Source organism: Dysidea avara, chromosome 1 (assembly GCF_963678975.1).
Source record: "Dysidea avara chromosome 1, odDysAvar1.4, whole genome shotgun sequence".
Taxonomy (NCBI): domain Eukaryota; kingdom Metazoa; phylum Porifera; class Demospongiae; order Dictyoceratida; family Dysideidae; genus Dysidea; species Dysidea avara.
The window spans coordinates 2,468,225-2,489,606 of record NC_089272.1 but is presented as its reverse complement, the minus strand read 5'-3'; the positions used below and the strand labels follow the sequence as shown (position 1 = coordinate 2,489,606).

The 21,382-nt window shown below is 39.3% G+C and overlaps 2 long non-coding RNA genes and 1 pseudogene across 2 annotated transcripts; 1 reads left to right on the top strand and 2 right to left on the bottom strand.

The window, feature by feature from the left end:
- Positions 1-7,143: 7,143 nt before the first annotated feature.
- Positions 7,144-10,359, bottom strand: LOC136247101 (uncharacterized). The gene is made up of 6 exons (XR_010697100.1): positions 9,882-10,359; positions 9,723-9,833; positions 9,626-9,673; positions 7,490-7,540; positions 7,382-7,442; positions 7,144-7,327 (listed from the first exon to the last, which is right to left on the bottom strand). It is a non-coding gene; the product is annotated as an uncharacterized lncRNA (long non-coding RNA).
- On the top strand, positions 7,797-9,124 carry LOC136247054 (uncharacterized). Its single transcript, XR_010697068.1, has 3 exons — positions 7,797-7,881; positions 7,985-8,039; positions 8,915-9,124. It is a non-coding gene; the product is annotated as an uncharacterized lncRNA (long non-coding RNA).
- Positions 10,360-10,854: 495 nt separating the features above from the next.
- Positions 10,855-16,790, bottom strand: LOC136253180 (uncharacterized; annotated as a pseudogene).
- Positions 16,791-21,382: the final 4,592 nt, after the last annotated feature.

The window sequence follows — 21,382 nt, the reverse complement described above, 5'->3', positions numbered from 1 at the left end:
ACTTGACATGGTCCGACCACTTAAGGTGGGAATTGATGAATACACCAAGGTATCGTACAACAGATTTGGTGGATAAAAGATGATTATTTAATCTGTAGCTTGCAGGAGGAGGTGAATGTTTATAAGAAATGCAGATTGTCTCACATTTAGAAGGATTTAAGTTTAGTTGCCATTTACAAGACTATTCAAAAACTTTTGACAAATCAGCTTGAAGCATAGCTTGGTCTGACCAAGATACAGTTTCCTTGTAGAGGGCTATGCCATCTGCAAACATTAGAATAGAACTATGAGAAATAGATTGGTAGATGTCATCAATGTACAATAAAAACAATAGAGGCCCAAGAACAGATCCCTGGGGCACTGCAGATAATACAGGTAGCCAATTTGAAAATGATCCATTAATAATCACCCTCTGAGACCTCTTGGTAAGGAAATACTTTAGCCATCGCAGAAGATCACCTTTGATTCCTAAACATTCAAGTTTTAATAATAAACGGGAGTGAGGCACAGAGTCAAAGGCTTTAGCTAGGTCAAGAAAAATACAGTCTATTGAGTGGCGCTTTTCCAGACAAGCTGCCCAATCATGAATTGCTGTCAGCAACAGACTGACAGTGGAACGACGACCACGGAAACCATGCTGATAGTTACTGATAAGATTGTGAGACTACAATGCTTTGACAAGTTGACGATGAATTATTCTCTCCATTACTTTAATTACAATTGATGTTAAACTAATTGGGCGGTAGTTGGATGAAAGATGACTATCACCTTTTTTATAAACTGGTACAATGTTAGCTGTAACCCAATCCCTGGGTAAAGACCCAGTGGAGAAGGAAAGTTGAAATAATTTGCTGAGTGGTGCAGCAAGAAAATCAGCACCTATTTAAGTAAATAGGCAGGAACACAGATCAACAACTGTACAGGTAGTTACTAGTTAGCAATCTCACTAAATGCTTTTAAAATACATAAAGATTGGGACTCTCGTACACACCATTTGGGTGCTTTTCGTGGGCGTTGGCAACCCCTCTGGTACATCATTTCGGTGTTTTGCGTGGGCATTGGCTACCCCTCAAAAAAAAAAGACTATACAGAAGCTGAACCTGTACAAGCCCTGCACAGTTACGTGGGCTTCTTTGTACAAAGCATACACTCACCTTATTTGCACATTGCCCAATCGTCATCTTGGAAGCGCCGCGCCGCTGATCATTTTTCGTTCGAATAATATAGCATGCATATCCTCTATTAAAATGGCCAACACTGGAAGATTGTAAGAAACAGGCATGTCTGATGCTATCATTTATTATTATTATTATTATTATTGGGGGTACAGGTAAGGAGGCAAAGCCTGTAAAAACCTGATCTAAACAATCAAACTACTACAAAAATAACTATACAATATCATACTGGTAATCATAATAAAATCTATCGAGGTGTGTCTTAAACAAATTGGTTGAATGAACATTAACTGAGTCATATGGGAGTCCATTCCAATCATTTATAATTCTTACTGAATAAAAGTGACGGCGTGGCAAGCAGGTAGCGTGTGGTTTGTAGATCTTTAAATCATGACCTCTTGTTATAGAAGACTACTACAAAAATAACTATACAATATCATACTGGTAATCATAATAAAATCTATCGAGGTGTGTCTTACTACTACAAAAATAACTATACAATATCATACTGGTAATCATAATAAAATCTATCGAGGTGTGTCTTAAACAAATTGGTTGAATGAACATTAACTGAGTCATATGGGAGTCCATTCCAATCATTTATAATTCTTACTGAATAAAAGTGACGGCGTGGCAAGCAGGTAGCCATTTTAGTTTATAAACAAATTAATTTATGTTCCTGCCAGTGCTATCTCCTGCAACAAGGACCAGGGCAAATTACCCCTTGAAGCTCTTACAACTGTATGCCAGAACGAATTGATATAGTAATGCTGCCTTACCAAGATCAATACCAGACTGGAACAATGGAAGATCTAGACAGTATAGACTTGCTTACTTTCAAGAATCTTTTGCAAAATGCATAGACACTAATAATCTTTTGGTTCTTTACATTAGCGTTTTACTCTCAATGGGTTTTGCTAATCAATAAATAAATAATATAAAAATATTCAATTATAAAGAACTTTTAAATGCGCCATTATGTTGGGTTTTCGCAGATCCGTTCATATTTAATGAAATAGCTTGTTTGCATTTAACGATTTAACGGCTTGTATTTAATGAAGTGTAAAGTAATGCTAAATGTTGCTAAGTAGCTAGGTGTTTTGAAAGCATTCAACTTCAAAGAAGTTCTGGAGACCAATTTGGTTTACGTTTATTTGATTTGTAAAGATACCATCTATAAGTTATTAGCAGAATAATAGAAAAGTGAAATGGTAGCCTCATGGGTGTACCATATGGTTTAAAACTTTGGTGGTATAAAACACTGGCAAATATAGAGGATTTTCCATCAATTCATCGAACTTTTTCCACCAAAATATATTTATTTCCAACCAACGATAGCTTTATGTAAGTGTAGTGATATGTGACATAACAGGCAATTCTCTAAAGCTTTGTTTTGCCAATCAGATTTCATTTCACCAGATGTTTGTGCCATCAAAGTTTCCTACTAGATGCCATTGTGGGCTATAAATTCATACCTGCATGGATATTATAATAGTGTCCTAAATAAAATTTGGAATAACTTTAACGTCATGACTTGCATTGTATACTTTTATTTACCATTCACTTTGTTTGTATTTCTCCTGAAAGTTCACCTACACAGTGTTCATGTAGCTGCTGTTAAAGTGGTTTGATGTCTGTGTTACGTATTTTTCTTTCTTTGGAACAGGTGCCATCTCAAGAAGGACATAATGGTATGTAAATGCAGATGCTACATGAAGTATAGCCCTATATTGTATATTGGTGAATTTTTGATCTTGGAAAAATTGAAGGAACGAAAGAAAATTAATGGTTTCAATCGTCACAAAAACAATATGTGTTGAAATTTTGTGGCAGTATCACTGAAACATTTGTATGTATACACTTAAAGTAGAAATCCATTAATGGATTTGTGTACATGCATGGTTGTATGTCGTACTTTTTAACTAGGTATATATTTGGTATACACATACCACTAGTTTGTTCGCCCAACTAATTATTGCAATCTGGATGTTTCTTCGTTGTTGTTTTTTAATAATCATACATAGATATACGGTACCGCTCAAATGCACATCATTCATGAGAGTGCAAGGCACTAATTAAAGAGTGTGGCACCAATTAGTATTCATCTCATTTTGTTTGAATGAACACTCGCAAACAAACTTGGTGCCATCTGCATAATCCAATCTAACGTAACTTTTGAAGCATAGTCCTATATAGCTATGCATTTTAAGCTATTCTACTCATGATGTAATAAGGATTAAAATAGTACAGGGGTACCTGTGGTTTTACCCTAACACTAAACTCTTAGGCCAAACCTTGCCATGTAAGCAGCCTTCAAGCAAAGAAACATGCAAACTCTTATAAAATGATCGGCAACTTGATGGTGGTTACTTTTATCAACTTGAAACAAATGTTGATCATTTCTCCATTAAATGCTCCATCAGGCCATACATAACTCACATGATTGAACCCACAATCCAAACTAAACATGTGGCAAGAATATCAATTTATGGAATTGTGCATTGCCATCCTTCACAATGGCGGATCCAGGATGGGGCATTTGGGGCAAATGCCCCCCACTTCAAGAAATTGCATACAAGATCGAGATATTCTAATAGAGCAGTCAATTACTCTAATAAAGCAGTCACAACGTTCATGAGGCAGTGTAGCTTACCTATGAAGCTATAAATAGGATTTTATTTTACATAACATACGTGATATAATATATTTGGTAAAGGATAACTAGCTATTATTGTTGTGACCTTCTTTTTTTTTTTTTTTGCTCTTCAACTTTTTTCAGCAAGGTGCCCTGTCATGCTACAACCGGTCCCCCCAAAATCGGTCCCCCCGGACCAGTTGCAGCAACAATACTTGGTCACCCCGGACTACTTGCAGCGCTGCAACTTGTTCCCCCCGGACAACTTACGCTGCCACAGTTGGTCCCCTCTCTGCCATAAGTGGTCCCCCATTGGCTTTATCATAGACTCGATCATAGATCTTTGAGAAGGCGTAAGGCCAGGCACAAAGTGCCCTACTGTGCCGACTGGCCTATAGCTTCCCGTTCCACTGTGGCCTTCGAGGTGGCCTTACAATTACTAGTATGCGTACCTGTTATACAAGATCAAGATACTCTAATAGAGCAGTCAGCCAACACTCTAATAGAACAGTCACCTAACATCTACAGATACATTGGTACATTTAGCCTGCTAAGGATATCTTGCAAATAAAATGTATGCGATCTTGTGTATGCCATTCTTTAGGTCTATAATAATAATCTGCTGGCATGGTTGTCACTCTATACAACTCTTGATCAATGTATAGTCCACATAAAAAGCAGTGTGATCTAAACCATTCAAGATATATTGTCCCGCAGAATGCTTTAGCTTCTGGGGGGCACAGATCCCTACTCCATATACTGGTGCACCCCCTTTGATAATCCCTGGATCAGCTGCTGTAAACATTAGGGGTAAAAACACTATAGCTATAACTAGCACATACAGTGGAATCTCTCTTAACAAACTCCCCGAATTAAGGACACAATAGAAAAAAACCTCCATAATAAGGACAAAAATTTTGGTCCCAACCAGCCTGGTCAATACATTTTTACCTCTGAAAAAAGGAAAACCTCTATATTACAGCAAAAAGTGGCCAAAAATTCTGGATCCCACAATGTCTATATTAGAGAGGTTCCACCATACAATTAAACTTGCAGCTTAATGCCGACAAGATAAATTATTATAAATGACATAATAACAAAACTTTAGCTGATACTATTATTAGTAACTAACTATTAGCGTTCACAGTATTGAAGTTGACTGGCACAATCCACTGGCAGAACAAGAGGCTACTGGAGGTTTATCGGCTGTGATGCCTGAGCATATAATGTACCTACATCCATGCATTACAGCAACAGTGCTATCTAATAAATGATGATGAAAAGTATAATGGCTTAATACACATCACATAAACACAATTATAAGAGGTTCTTGGAAAGGTAATCTTATGTCGTTGACATGAAGCATGATTAAATTAGGAGCCAGATGTTCATACAAGTACATTAACACCTTCATTGATCTCATGCACGACACTATACAGTATACGATGAGCTGATATTGTAGTCATTAAGTCACCAGGAAGGTCAGTACCATCTGAATCAATGTAGCAGTTGTAAACTGGAACTGCAATTTCACCGGTACCATCTATATATAATTAAAGTATTTGAGCTCTTTACAGCTATTGACCATGCTGTATAGTCAAGGAGTATAATGCACAAGAAAAGAATGCCATAATATCAAGCAACAGAAATACCAGATATCATTTTCAAGGATAATTGTTTATAATGATCATAATATTATTGTGACTTATACTCACACTTAATTAATATTATTTTATATTGCATGTATACTGTTTTAGAGTCCTGCAACTTTGAGTGGCCATGCAGTACAATCTTCATGATGAATTTTATGTCAGTGCTTTGTGAAGTGTTGTTGTGATAATGGTGAAACCTTTCCTATATAACCATGTGACACCCATGACCCTGCATAAAATGGTGAAATATACAGTAACTTAAATAGCTACATGGACATCAAGTGGAGCTTTCAGATTTGGCAATTATTTAACTTGATTGGTAATCATCCTAACCTACTGTAACACTAGCCAACAGTGAGGGTGGTCTGGTCATAACACTGAGATGCTTTCACAAATTTATGGGTAAAACAGTGGATATTATAGAGAACCCACTAAATGCAAATTTTGCCAATGCTGGTATGAATCTCAACTACATGCAGCATTCACTGACTCATTATCACAATAGTTTAAAATAAAATAAAATTCCACCTTTTGTCCCGAAAATTTCTTGTACAACTCATTCAGCTTGGTCACCTCTACTGACTCCACACACACATACACACAAATCTGTTGAAAACTGCTAAGTAACATTGCTGTGTATACAGTATCTGCTGTAATTGTACCTGATGTTCTACATAAATAAGTCCTAAAATGTTAATCCTTGCTGGTTGTCACAATCAGTTGCTCTAAGTGCAAAGCACATCAAGTTAAATTAAAGTGAATAACAAATTTGGTTATTCTCTGCTAGGCTTGAGCTAATTATGCTTTGAAAATATATAGCCTATTATACTTTTGAGCAGTGCTCAAAAATCCAGCTCAGAATTTAAACATTGGTTTTGAACATTGAGAGGTAGTCAAGTTTGAACAACCACCACAATGATTTTTGAAACTGTGGTAAAAATGCTGCAGTGTTTAACCAAGTAAATAGGTATAAGATATAGCCGGTATAGAACAATAAAACCATTGTGTGCGGTGATTCAATTAAAATTATGTGTCACACTTTATATTACTAACTTATTGGCTTGTAAGAACCACTTAAGGTCACTATACTGCTAGTAACATTAATGGAGAATTTAAAGTATACGCACTAAGACTAGAATAGAAGCCTTCAGCTATAGCCTGAATGCCTGTATATACCATTTTCGATGAAACTGACATTTTAGTGCATTTTCAAAAAATTATTGTCTATAGCTATTGAAGCTGCATATGAGGTGTGAAACATGCAGCTAGTATAGTTCCCAATCATTGTCCAAGCCTATATATCCAAGTGAATTAATGGTTTTCACCATTGGTAGAACAGCTGTCTAACCCATACTCCATGCAGCCTAAATCAGAGTATATAGAGATTAAATCATGTTTTATTATAGAAGTGACAAAACTATAGCCAACTGTTCTGTTGGTGTGTCATGGCCTCTGCACTGTTAAAAATAAGGAGTAACTGTTACTCCCCTAGGGGAGTTCCCAGTGTAGGGAGGATTTAACACCCCTATATTTTTGTGGAGAGTAACTAACACCCCACAAAGGAGTAACAGGAACCCTTTGAAAAATCTATTATAGGGAGTTCTAGTTACTCTAGGAGAGTTCACATAAGCATGCAAGGCGTTTCCTTTACTCCATGAGATTATGTAAATAACTCAGTATAAAATCTCAAATGATGTTAAAGACATACAGCAAAACTGTAACAAAATATTTACAATATCCAGCTTTATAATATTGGAAACTGAGTCACTGAAAAAAAGAGATCAGTAGCAAGGCTTCATCATCAGCAAACGACGCTTCACTGCCACTTCACTGGGGTTACTTCCTGCCACATGACATGTGATCAGCTGTAGTAAATAGCAGTGCAGTAAAGAAATATTCAACAATCATATACTTGTTACCTTTATGGCTGAAGGTACGTCACACACAATTCTGCCAGACCAGTAGCATTGGTAGTGTAAACTAAAAAGGCACAGTTGCTATCATGCAAAACAGCACTTTTTTGCTACCTGGAGTTCATCATTTTGTTTGTCTATTTGTTCACTGATTTCTTGTGGCACCTGTAATATATCATATCAGACAATTCAGTGTATTTTAATGTCATTCAGCTACAGTATAAAAATGTACTGTTTGTTCAATTAGAATTTTAAAAATAAAACTGATTCTACAAAAACGCACAAGAAGTGGTTGACAGTGAAAAAGCAGTCTATAAGTATCATACAACTGTTTAAATATATACGTTCTTTGATATTGTATATGCATTAGTTTGCCAGTGATAGTTATAAACGGTGAAAAGAATGTAATGAATTGCCCGCCCACGCCCAATTTGTGCCTTCGTTAAAATGGCCTTGCTCAAAGACGATTAAATGTCTATGACATAGTTTTCTGTATAAATACTTTGGTTTGTTTATCATGCTGTAATATTGTGCTGCTGTGTTATGCTATAATAATATTAATGCTTATATTATTTAATGATGTTTGTTTGTTTGTTTCTATTACTTTAGTGCACGGTGGGAGGTGGAAGCGTCCATGATGATGATTGGGCAATATGCAAATAAGGTGAGTGTATGCTTTGTAAAAAGAAGCCCACGTAGCTGTGCAGGGCTCATCTTCTGTACAGATCAGCTTCTGTATAGTCTTTCATTATTTTATTTTTCCCGAGGGGTAGCCAACGCCCACGCAAAACACAGAAATGGTGTACCAGAGGGGTTGCCAATGCCCACGCAAAGCACCCAACTGGCGTGTACGAGACTCCCAATCTTTATGTATTTTTAAAAGCATTTAGTGATATTGCTAACTAGTAACTACCTGTACAGTTGTTGATCTACATCTTGTTCTAGTTATTCATGATCGATCATTGTCTACTTTGTTAAACTCACTTTCTCCATTATTTTTACATGATTTTGGATTTAGGATTTGGTTTCTAATATATTTGTGTATTTCTGATTGGATTTCTCACATAGTGTACAAGAGTCCCAAGGCATTGGCTACCCCTCGCTTTTTACTGAAAGCCAGTTCATCTCTAGTTGACAAAGATAGTGTGACCATCTAATTATGATATTACCATCTAAATTAAATTCTTGATCACAGATACACATTTTCCTTGTTGCTATATGTGGCACACCACAAAATTAACCAATGTAAACAACCATTACCATACCTTGTAGTGTTTTATTTTTATGTGAATATGTAGTGAAGTGTGTGCGTGTGTGTAGTGTGTGTGTGTGTAGTGTGTGTGTGTGTGTGTAGTGTGTGTGTGTGTGTAGTGTGTGTGTGTAGTGTGTGTGTGTAGTGTGTGTGTGTGTAGTGTGTGTGTAGTGTGTGTAGTGTGTGTGTGTAGTGTGTGTGTGTAGTGTGTGTGTGTGTGTGTGGTGTGTGCGTGATAAAGATTTTTTTAAATTCACCAATTTAAATGTGACTGTTTTTTTCCACAGGTTTATATGTTGGAGAACTGCAAACAAATAACTTGAAATTTTTATAATGACCATTTAAAAAAATATTTATTTGATTACATGTACAAAATACAAAGATGTATCACGTGATCAAAAAGTTATTAGCATGATGTACAAGGACTATTGACCGTTGAAAAGTTGATGAATTAAACATTCAAGAACGGAATACTTCTCCATTGCAACTCGCCCACGCAATATAGCACGCGCGTCACTAATAATCAGTGCTCAGCCGGGGTATGCGACTATTGGATTGAGATGGTGATTTTTATAAAATTATTTGTACCGTGTAAAACGTTCGTCACGAAAGGTATAGCTAGCTGAAGTATTCAAGAAAGGATAGATCTAGCCTGGTATAACCTGGAGTCGTTAAAAAGTTCGCGCCTGGATTGTTTGGGTGAGCCAATATTTTCATTGTCAATGGTTCTATGTGTAATGTTAAACCCCCTACTTTGTACCATGAAGAAGGCCGTATTAAGCTGTTACATTTTACGTGAAAGTAGATGTCATGCTGGCCATTCCTGCTAGAACCTGGAAAAGGTTTAAAAGTTATCTGACGCTCCATAACAGAGCCTTGAAAACCTGCTTCCAGTGTAGACGTGTGTATCTTGCCAATAAAATTTTTTTTATTAAAAGTCGCTTAATTGTTGGATATGTACAAATTGATGCACAGTCACTGTATGTTAACACACTTACTGGATGTTGTAAAAATTCTATGTTCTCAGTGACATAGAGACATCCGTGCTAAAAAAGTAAATATGTGCTTACGTAACTATAAACATTATCTCCTTACAGGTCAAGAACAACTTGGAAGGTTGATGAAGTCGAAGACACACAATGTACATTGTATCAAAGATTCTTGTTAACTGCAGACGATACATCTTACTAGTTAATTCCAGTGAATCTGCATGTGATTATGTAAAAAGACAATGATACAGGCTACTGACCTTACCAGGCAATATCATTGTGTCCGGCTGCTAACGTCAACTGAAGGCAGACGGACATGATATGTACGCCATGTTTAAGCTAGGTGGCTTTCCTCAGTCTCCTCCCTCAAGTCTTCAACTTCTTACACACTGACTACTAGTAGCTAGCGGTGAGCTTGGATGGGCTGAATACTGTACGTACCAGTCAGTGATACAACTGAGTCCGCCGAATTTTATTCTCTTTCCCTGAGTCTTGAACTATTTCTGCCGTGTCACAATAAGGCGCCTAAACCCTCACGAGCAGTGGTGACTTCCGTTGGAGCCAGTTTAATAAACCGGTGTGTCACACGAGATTACTCAGATATGAGCTCAAACGTACCTGAAGAAACAATGAACGAGATAGACTCTAGTGAACGTCCAGTAACTATTCACGAACAAGTAAACACTTAAGTATCACCTTTTAAGCACTACAATTCCTCAGAGAAGCAAACCGCTTTCAACTACTTACCATCTCTCAGATATCGACGTCGTAGAGGGGACTTAATTTACACATACAGACTATTTCATAACATGCTGGACATGGATAGCTCATCTTTATTTACCCTTCGATCATCTTCTATAACAAGAGGTCATGATTTAAAGATCTATAAACCACACGCTACCTGCTTGCCACGCCGTCACTTTTATTCAGTAAGAATTATAAATGATTGGAATGGACTCCCATATGACTCAGTTAATGTTCATTCAACCAATTTGTTTAAGACACACCTAGATAGATTTTATTATGATTACCAGTATGATATTGTATAGTTATTTTTGTAGTAGTTTGATTGTATAGATCAGGTTTTTACAGGCTTTGCCTCCTTACCTGTACCCCCAATAATAATAATAATAATAACTACTCAACATGGCTCTGTTGTTAAAGAAGCCGTTTCTATGGTAATACTCTAAATAATGCGTTTGTAATAGAAATGGTATTTAATATTATACATACGTATTTCAAAATATTCTTGACTCTTGAGTAACAATTCGTCCTCCTGCTTTCGTACTGTCTGTTTCCTTCACTATGTCTTGGTTAGCCTGTGAATAAAACATGAGTAAATGGCTGCCATTGAAAAGGAAGCCTAAATAATTACTTTACTTTTTTCCATTGAGTGGCTAGAATTGAACTGGTTACTGAGAAAATAACATAGTGCGACAGCTATAACCTGCATGTGGCTCATTCATATGTGGCCTCAGCCATACTGGCTCACTGAGTTCATCTTAGCTATACTATAGCTAGCTGGTAATGGGAGCTCTTCAGTTTGGTGCCTTCACTACTTGGAGTTCTCTTTACCCTTAGTGGGTTACTGTTACTCTCATAGTAATCCAAACTCCCCTTCAGTTCAGAGTAAAATATTTTACTCCCATAGCTAGCTAGTTGCTGTTAGCTAGCTACTCCCCTGTTTTAACAGTGTGGTAAGTGGAGATGGCAAATTGAGCATTACAAGATACACCGAAGTGATGAAGGTTCCCAGAAGCTTTATTTGTAGCCTCTTTCGGAGATGCATCTTAGTGTTATCCTGTCACATACTGCTGGCAACTGTCACGTGGATGACTACATGACACTAAGCCATGCCATGGCATGTCATAGTAGTGACTGTTCCATTAAAGTATTTGAATGACTGCTCCATTAGAGTAGCTATGTTTTGTTAGTATTTTTGAAAGGGACATGGTGCCCACAACGCGTACACGAATTAAAAACCACGTGCAAATGCAAAACAATGCAATGTTTATAATTATAGCTAGCTATATATAATGTTTAAGCATTAGCTACTCGAATTTCGCTTCACTGCTTCAGGACTCGTATTTCGTGGAGGGCGGTGCGTTTTGATCAAGACGTTGAGCTAGTACTGACTGGGAAGCTGATAGTGGAGATTTCATTGGGGGGGACTAGCTGCAGCAGGGCGGACCATCTGCAGCAACCTTACATGGTCCGGCCGGACTACTTGAGGCGCGGTAGTTGGTCCGGCCGGACCACTCGCGGCGGGGGACCATCTGCAGCGTGACAGCCCCCCCTCTTTCCAAACTCTGGATCCGCCCCGGTTTCAATGCTTCATAACAAGTAAGTCTTTGTAGTTACGGCGTTCATTTAAACTAGCCTATAGTCACCGAAACAGAGTTTCAACCAATGTTTAATTCTAGGCTGTTGTAGTCAAGTTACCCCAATTAAAACTGTCATATATGTTTGTAACGTGTAAATGCACATTCCCCAAACGTTCTATATGGGTTTAAGCTAGGGTTAATTAGCAAATTTTAATCACTTGCACTCTCGCGAGATGACGTTGCATTTGAACGGTACCATAGCTATATGTTTATATTTTTACTGCAGTGCGGTGTTCTATGCATGTACACACATTTTATCATGCATTATGATAATACTGTATGTGTATATGTGACCAGATTTTACAGAACCGATCCAAATCGAACATCAGGCAAAATCAAACTAACACCACTAGTGGATAGATTTTTTTTTTTTAATTTAATATATTTTTTTCCCGGAGTAACCAGCACCCCTTGCCACCACCCCTAGCACTAGATGTTGAAGTGCTAGACAAAAATTGGACTGAGATTAAAGGGAGCAATTGAAATAATTAGGGGGAAGGCACCCTACCCTATGATAGTGCAAGGTCAAGTGCCCTATGGCTGATGGGACAACCACTGTGGGAGCGCGCCCCCTAAGGCACGCAATCGCTGAGCGGAGCCACGAGAAGCTGATGCGACAACGTAGCCAAGACATCGCGCTGCTGTAGGGAACTTCTCTCTTCAGGGACAGTAAGTAGGCTAAACGTTTGTAAAAGATGCTGGTACATCCACCGATTCCACCAAACGTTGAAAAGACTAATGGGGTAAATGAACCCATCTCAACCTCCCTAATCCTCTGCTCATATTTCCTACGTTTCTCCTTTTCAAATCTCCGATACAATGAAGCCACTGGTGTAGCACGGTATGACGAAGCAGTTGGATTAAACACCTTAACATCAAAGAAAGCCCGTTGGTGGTGACCACCCCAGAACCCAACAGCTGAAACATCCAATCGTGCTCCATCCTCACGATTTGCAGTAGCGTATGTGAGTGTTTCACCAGAGAGAGACTGTAAAGGGGGCTCAACACACACATCAGTACAGACTTCTGACAGGATGGCAGCAGTAAAATCCCTAAGTTCGTTGTGCCGAAGGGTGGGGTAGCCACCTGTAGGGTAGTTCATGGAGTGGTCCACAGAGAATCCTTGACCACAAACACACTGGGTTGGCAATCCAGATGGGAGCCACCCATAGCGTAAGCAGAGAGCATCACGGAAGGCACCCTTATGCAGAGCAAAACCATGCTCCTCTACAGGCAAAGCGGAAAGCCAAGAGGAGGCCCCTTTCTCGCTAGACAGTGCCACAATCCTCTTCAGACCAACTGGTAATGATTGACACAAAGTGGCAGCAACCTCATCATGCGCTCGATGCTTCATTCGCACAACTTCACACTTAGCCGAGCGTTGGGCCTCCAAGGTGTCAATGCTAAATGTTAGCTCCTGCTGAACAATCAAAGCAACAAGCGCAGAGGTAATCTTCACAGAAGAATCAAACTCAGCATCAGAATGAGATTTGGGATCACAGATACCAAGACCACCCAGTCTAACAGGTAAGGAAAAAAGAGCCCTCTCCACATCACTAATAGATCTCCCAGTCAGTGCGGGCAAAAGTTGAAGAGAGATGATGTCTTCCAGTGGTTCGAGAAGGGAGGAGATTGCTGGGATGGTACGCACAAAATAGGTCCACTTGCTACACAAGCCATGCGTAAATGCAGCATACGCAGCATGAGGGTGAGTTTTTGCAATATTAACCAGCCGGCGAACACAACGGGACCATGACTCGACTTCAGTTCTCAGTAATGTAAGCCTCAGTAAAGGCGCGGGAACCAAGAGCAGCCCCAAGATGACGTTTACCCTCTACAGTGATGCTCACTCCCGTGCCAGCAAACTGTTGTTTGGCTTCATCTAAACGTTCTGGTTTAACAATCAACCATGTCTTCGCAGCATTAGGAAAATACCCATACATGAAGCCAAGGTCCTTGAGCTTGCACCACCAGTCATGCAGGCCCCGCAGAGTGCCCCCACAGGGGCGGATCTAGGATTTATAAAAGGGGGGCTAACTCAAGGTACTAATCTCTTGGGTAGAGGTAGCGAAGCACACTTGCAGTGTTTTAGCATCTATTTTTCAAAATTTTCCTGGGGGGGGCATGCCCCCCCCAGGAAAATTTTGAAAAATAGATGCTAAAACACTGCAATTTGGAGACATTTCCACATAAAATTCATAATATTTTCTGCCTGTAGATATTTTATATACTGCCTTTAGATTATAGGTATGGCTCTCTGAAGCATTTTGCTAATGGAAAAGTTTGGGTAGGTAGTACTAGGTACAGACAACCAAGTACATGATGCACCCCTCTCACAATTGCACAACACTGAATAGATGCATGTTAGAATAATTATGTTGAAAGTGGAAAATTTTGAAATTTGAACAATACAAGATTGAATCTGAGAGCATTTTCAATGGAAATTGTGAACCTGAATTAAGTATTGTCATACACAAGTAGATGAATGAAGCCCTTTAAACAGACCAATTCATTTCATTGCATGTATAGGTGCAGGCAGATTTGGAAAAATTCCATAACAGAACCAACTACATGTTTCCAGTGAATGTTCTATTAGAGTAGTTAGCTGACTGCTCTATTAGAGTATCTCGATCTTGTAAACCTCCAATGCTGATTCGGGTCCTTGTTGCATAAATTTTAGCATAAATCCACTGATAATACCTTGGAAAGACGTTTATAAGGTGGTTTTATGAGTATTTGTATTGTTAGTGATCATATAATTATGCTAAGACAAAATTTCATTATAATACTCAGCATATTGATCAAGTAAAGCCTAAATATGAAGGGGGGCTTCAGCCCCCAAAGCCCCCCCCCCCCCCCTGGATCCGCCCCTGCCCCAGTCGTCGCATCATCGGCAAACCAGACTTGTGCCACATGGGGATCCTGCAGTGAGGCAATTAATGGTGTAACGCTGATGGAGTACATAGCCATGGCTAAAGGATCGCCTTGTGTGGTTCCCTCAGAAGAAAGTATATGGCGACCATCAATGAACAGGGGGATGTCTTTCCGGTAAGTGTTAATGAGAATGTTGGCAAGAGGAGGGCACAATGACTGCATATTATGGAGTGACACCAGACGATTAAGACAATTGAATGTATTTGAAGCATCCACTAACAACACCCCTTCTATTGATGGATCAGAATAGATGGATCTCATGGCATGGACAGCTGCCTCACAGCTCGCATCCTGCCCCGCACACAGCTGAAGTGACCCAGCTGCCTCCAAAATGTCCAGCTTAATGATCAGCAAAACAGCCTTGGCAATGATCCGTCTCACCACTTCGCCTATTCCAATTGGACGTACTCCGGGACATTTGTTGAGGGCAATGAGACGACATGCCACCAAAGCATCGATACCACCAGGATCAACACAGGAGACGCACAAACGGCGAGCAACCAGTGCCAGAGAGTTACACAAATCATCAGATGCCCGCTGGAATGAGGTACAAAGGCGTCTCCATCCATAGGCATCCAGTCCAGATGGGCCTGCAGAGCCCTGAGTTCGAAGGGCAGCACGACGAATCACAGTCCCATCCAGGGCATCAAAAACGATCACTGGATGAAATTTTCATCATTATTTGACAATGGCTCGAGGATATCAGGGTGAGCAGGCTGACACTGAGGATGTTTCTTCAAAAGTTCATTATAAACGGTCCAAGAAGGAGAGTCTGGATCCAGAGGTGTATCTAGTTTCATCGGAGCGCCGGAACGCTCGGTGGAATCAATGAGATTGATAGCAGCCTTCACATTGCCACGCAACATGTGGTTAGCAAATCGACGGCACAAATGTTCAGTGTTATCTGTAGAGTTCTTAGATTGTGCACAAAGACGTTGCTGTATAACTGTTCCTTCATTCAGCAACTCTGCAATCTGGCCCTGCTTCCACAAATCAAGACGACGTTCCAAACAAGCAATAAAATCCTTTGACTTAGCAGATCGATGTGGTTTCTGCAGTAAAAGAGCACACATTACCATAGCAGCCTTAATAGCAATACACTCAAGAGAACTACCCTCCCCATACGCAGCATATAATCTGGCCAATTCCGGAACAAAGGCTTTGCCAACCCTCCCAAATGGGACCACAAACAGGTTACAGCGCCAGTGCACTAATATATTGTATGCGGATGAAATCTCCTGCACAAAAACCTCACCATTATTATTATTATTATTGGGGGTACAGGTAAGGAGGCAAAGCCTGTAAAAACCTGATCTATACAATCAAACTACTACAAAAATAACTATATAATATCATACTGGTAATCATAATAAAATCTATCTAGGTGTGTCTTAAACAAATTGGTTGAATGAACATTAACTGAGTCATATGGGAGTCCATTACAATCATTTATAATTCTTACTGAAAAAAAGTGACGGCGTGGCAAGCAGGTAGCGTGTGGTTTCATTCCACTCAAAGGAGGGAGAGGACATACTTAAAAACTGAGGCAGCTGGGCCGCCACGGAGGGGACAGGCTCCACTCCCTCCTCTGCTACCTCAGAGGTGGCAGAAAAGAACGGCAAACAAATTGGACAGATATATTGCTCACCATTTCGCACTATTCGCCTCCCTTGAGCCTTGGTAATTCCTACACAGTCTCCATGGTACCAAATCTTACAAGCCTCACTACGGATATCACACGAAATCATAAAACGATTGTTCTCTGGTTGTTGGCAAGAACACCACAGCTTGTCTGGAGCGTTGTTCACCTCCGCAGCAGCAGCCACAGCAGCTTTACTTCGTGACGAACGACGCATTTCCAATTAATGCCTCCTACAACCCTGCAGAAAAGCGACAAACGAGAAACCACGCGGTAACAAAGCATTGGCCAACCTTTCGTAACACCGTGCGTCGGTGAAGGCAGTCGAACAGAGTGCCTAGTAGCTCGCAAGACGCGGCAAGACAGGAGGCACTGGAGAGCCAATCACTCGAAATCACGTGAGAATTATCAACTCCATCGTACTACAAGTTTTGACCCTCAGCACTACTCAAACTACACGAGGCTGGTTTTTACATACGTCTTGCTCAAATGGCGGTTTCACGCCTTGTGAAGGACCTGGCTTGGCAAGAATCAGTGGTTTACTGGTGGACAGCCTTATAATGATGGCCAGACGTGTTCTCTGTTGATTTTGCTACATTTCAGCCACTAAGGAGCCAGCACATGTACAGCCCTGTAATCTCGTGTCTGGACTCCAATCGTGGTCTGCCTCCATTTTGAGGTCTATCGCTTGCCCTCCCCGCCACCCCCCAGTTTCCACCCCCCAGCCTCCACCCCCCAGCCTCCACCCCTTTGTGAGCACTCGTGATACTACGCTCGTCCAACTGCTCAGATTTTCTATCTTATTTGGCGAGAAACTGTACAAGCAGCTACAAGTACTGGAAGTGGCTTGAAAGGTAACAGATTGATACATCTTTTGTGTAAATTTCATACGCGTGCTTGCTATCCTTGGAGAGTTATGCTGGGTTCAATTCTTTAAAACCGTTTATCTCGAAACTTCTAATGTGCGATTTGGATCGTTTTTCCAAAATCCAGTCACATATTATGGATTGACAGTTTGGGCTTTTTTGGCCATAAAGATATCTAATCCAAACTGAACAGCCAAGCTGCAAAAAAAGTGTGCAGCCCTCAAAAAGGTTATGGTGAAAATAATAGAATCAAGAAATTTGGATGAATTTATTTACGTACTTAACCTTCACTACTGTAATTAATTATCAAATTGCATGTATGTATGTATGTATTTGATTGTACCATTTGGGGTTTTCACCCCCTGGGCAAACCAGCTGAGCTGACTGCCCAGTACCTAATCTTAAATCTTAAGATGTGAAATCCAAGGTGGCGGTGTCACAGTGATATATATATGTTTCCCCGGGTAACGTGTTTCCCGCACACATATCCCTAGGGATCCGTGTTTCCCCGCACACATATCACTAACTCGCTAGCGACCTACAAGTCACAGTGATATGTGTTTCCCCGGATAACACTGTAAAAAAGGTGGGATATAATATGGTATTTCCAGTGGCTTATTGAATACAAATGAGCCTTAATATAAATCCTGTATTATACTCATCTTATACTTTAGTATAATCCATACTATACTATTGCATATATGGTTTCAGTTTATTTACCACAATACCTGAAATAGCTTATATCTAATATAATGCCTACACTATACTATCACATATGTGGTTTCAGTATGTTTAACACATTAACTAAAGCCTTACATGAGATTGTTAGTATACTACAGGTTATACCAAGCTTTTTTGTATTCAATAAGCCACTGGAAATACCATCTTATATCCCTCATTTTTCACAGTGTAATATGTTTCCCCTTTATAAAGTCATGTGCAATGTACATAGTGTTATAGCATATAGGCGCGCATGCACTGTTAATAATCATAGCTAGCCATACCTATACAACTAATACTATAATTATACATGTTGATGGAGGAAATCAAGCCATTCACTGGCATTCAACTATAACTGCTAAACTATGCTGTGATTTGGCTACGTAGCTATAGCATCAGTTTAATAAAACAGTAGCTACAAGTACATGTATATACAATAAAATACTATCTCTAGCTATATAGAGTAAATCATGTGATTGCAGCTATGTATAACTAATCAATGTGGCTACAGCTTTGGCATGCAGTCAGTCATTATCTACCCCCTTGCCAGTTCTATCTGGGGTTCCCCAAGGGAATATTTTGGGACCCCTACTCTTCATTATTTATATGAATAATTTACCATCAGTAAAACTTTACTATTCATTAACGACACCAAGATTTATAATACTGTTTGTAGTCCTGGAGATATTTCACTGTTTCAAAATGATTTAGACTCAGCAACTTTGTGGAGTACGAGATATAATATGTCCTTTAATCCAATAAAGAGTGTCCACTTATATTAATGCAAAAGTCATCACTAATTACAAAATAGCTGACACACAGGTTTTAACAAATAGTTCACATAAAAATCTCGGAATTATAATATCATCAGACCTATCTTGGGATCAACACTACAAAAACATAATCCCTAAGACCTACAGAATGCTAGGACTGCTCCATCGCAGCTTTAGCAAGCATCAAACATTGACAGCCAAGAGAACTTTGTATATTTCCTTAGTGAGATCGCAAGTTATTATACGGTTCAGTGATTTGGAAACCTAACCATATCAAGCAGGGGCGGATCCAGCTGCAGGGGGGGAGGGGGGGGGGCTTTGGGGGCTGAAGCCCTCTTCATATTTAGGCTTTACTTGATCAATATGCTGAGAATTATAATGAAATTTTGTCTTAGCATAATTATATGATCACTAATAATACAAATACTCATAAAACCACCTTATAAACATCTTTCCAAGGTATTATCAGTGGATTTATGCTAAAGTTTATGCAACAAGGACCTGGATCAGCATTGGAGGTGTACAAGATCGAGATACTCTAATAGAGCAGTCAGCTAACTACTCTAATAGAACATTCACTGGAAACATGTAGTTGGTTCTGTTATGAAATTTTTCCCAATCTGCCTACACCTATACATACAATGAAGTGTATTGGTCTGTTTAAAGGGCTTCATTCATCCACTTGTGTAGTTAATATGTATGACAATACTTAATTCAGGTACACAATTTCCATTGAATATACTCTCAGATTCAATCTTGTATTGTTCAAATTTCAAAATTTTCCACTTTCAACATTATTATTCTAATATGCACCTATTCAGTGTTGTGCAATTGTGAGAGGGTGCATCATGTACTTGTTTGTCTGTACCTACCCAAACTTTACCATTAGCAAAATGCTTCAGAGAGCCATACCTATAATCTAAAGGCAGTATATATAATCTACAGGCAGAAAATATTATGAATTTTATGTGGGAATGTCTCCAAATTGCAGTATTTTTTTTCTAAATTTTCTGGGGGGGGGGGGGGGGGGCATGCCCCCAGGCCCCTCTAGTTCCAGCATGCTTTTGCTGGGAAGTGTGCCTTGCACAACTCTACCCAAGAGATTAGTACCTTGAGTTATAGCCCCCATCCTTTATAAATCCTAGATCCGCCCCTGTCAAGGACATCACACTTATTGAGCAGGTCCAGAGAAGAGCAACAAAGTTTATTTTAAATAACTATAGTTCTAATTATTAGTATAGCTAGCTATTATAATTATTGTATTAGCTTATATAGTAGCTATATAGCTAGTTAGCTAACTATAGCTATATACATGCAATATGCATGGGTGTCTATTAGCTAGATATACCAATATATCTACTGAATGATTGGATCGCGTACTGTTTACAACTAGCCATAGGATCTTGGAGTTACTGCATGATGGCTATATCTTAGTGGGAAACACAGATCCCTGGTGATATATGTGCGGGGAAACACGAATCCCTAGGGATGTGTGTGTGCGGTAAAATATTTTTAAAATCGCTACGGGAAACACATATCACTGACAGCTTTTGGTGGGAAACACGGATCCCTAGTGATATGTGTGCGGGGAAACACAGATCCCTAGGGATATGTGTTCGGGAAACACGTTACCCGGGGAAACATATATCACTGTGACAGCGGCCAAGAAATGGCTGTGATGGTAGGTTAATGGTAAAAAATTTTAATAACGACAATTCAGGTGAATTTTAGTGCCGCTTGGTCAATTGACACAAAATTCACCTGAATTGTCGTTATTAAAATTTTTATTATTAACCTGCCATCACAGCCATTTCTTGGCCGCCACCTTGGATTTCACATCTTTTATCACCATAGCATTTTTGAGGGCCGCACACTTTTTTTTACAGCTTGGCTGTTTTTGATTAGATTTCATTTCTTTTTGTATTTGTATACCCCAAAGCCGGACTATGGCCAGCTTTGGGACTTTTTTAACCTATCTTTTTTCTTTACCACAGGAAGAAGAAAAGATGAAGTAGATGTACTTTAAATATTTTATCAGTAAATGTACAAATTATACATATATATAATACATATATTGATTGCAGAAATCTCCATGGTGGTTTCTTTGTAACTGAACATTCTACAAGGTGATGTCTTCTAGATGCTCTCTCGACAGGGTGAATTGTTTGTAGCTGAACTATCTACAAGGTAACTTCTTCTAGCTGATCTCTCTACAGGGTGATTTGTTTGTAGCTGAATTCTGTATAGGTGATTTGTTTACAGCTGAGCTCTTTACAGAATGGTTTCTTTGTAGCTGAACTCTCTACAAGGTAATTTCTTCTAACTGATCTTTCTACAGGACAATTGTTTTTGGCTGAATTTTCTACAGGGTGATTTCTTTGCAGCTGAACTCTCTACATGGTGGTTTCTTTGTAGCTGAACTCTCTACAAGGTAATTTCTTCTAGCTGAT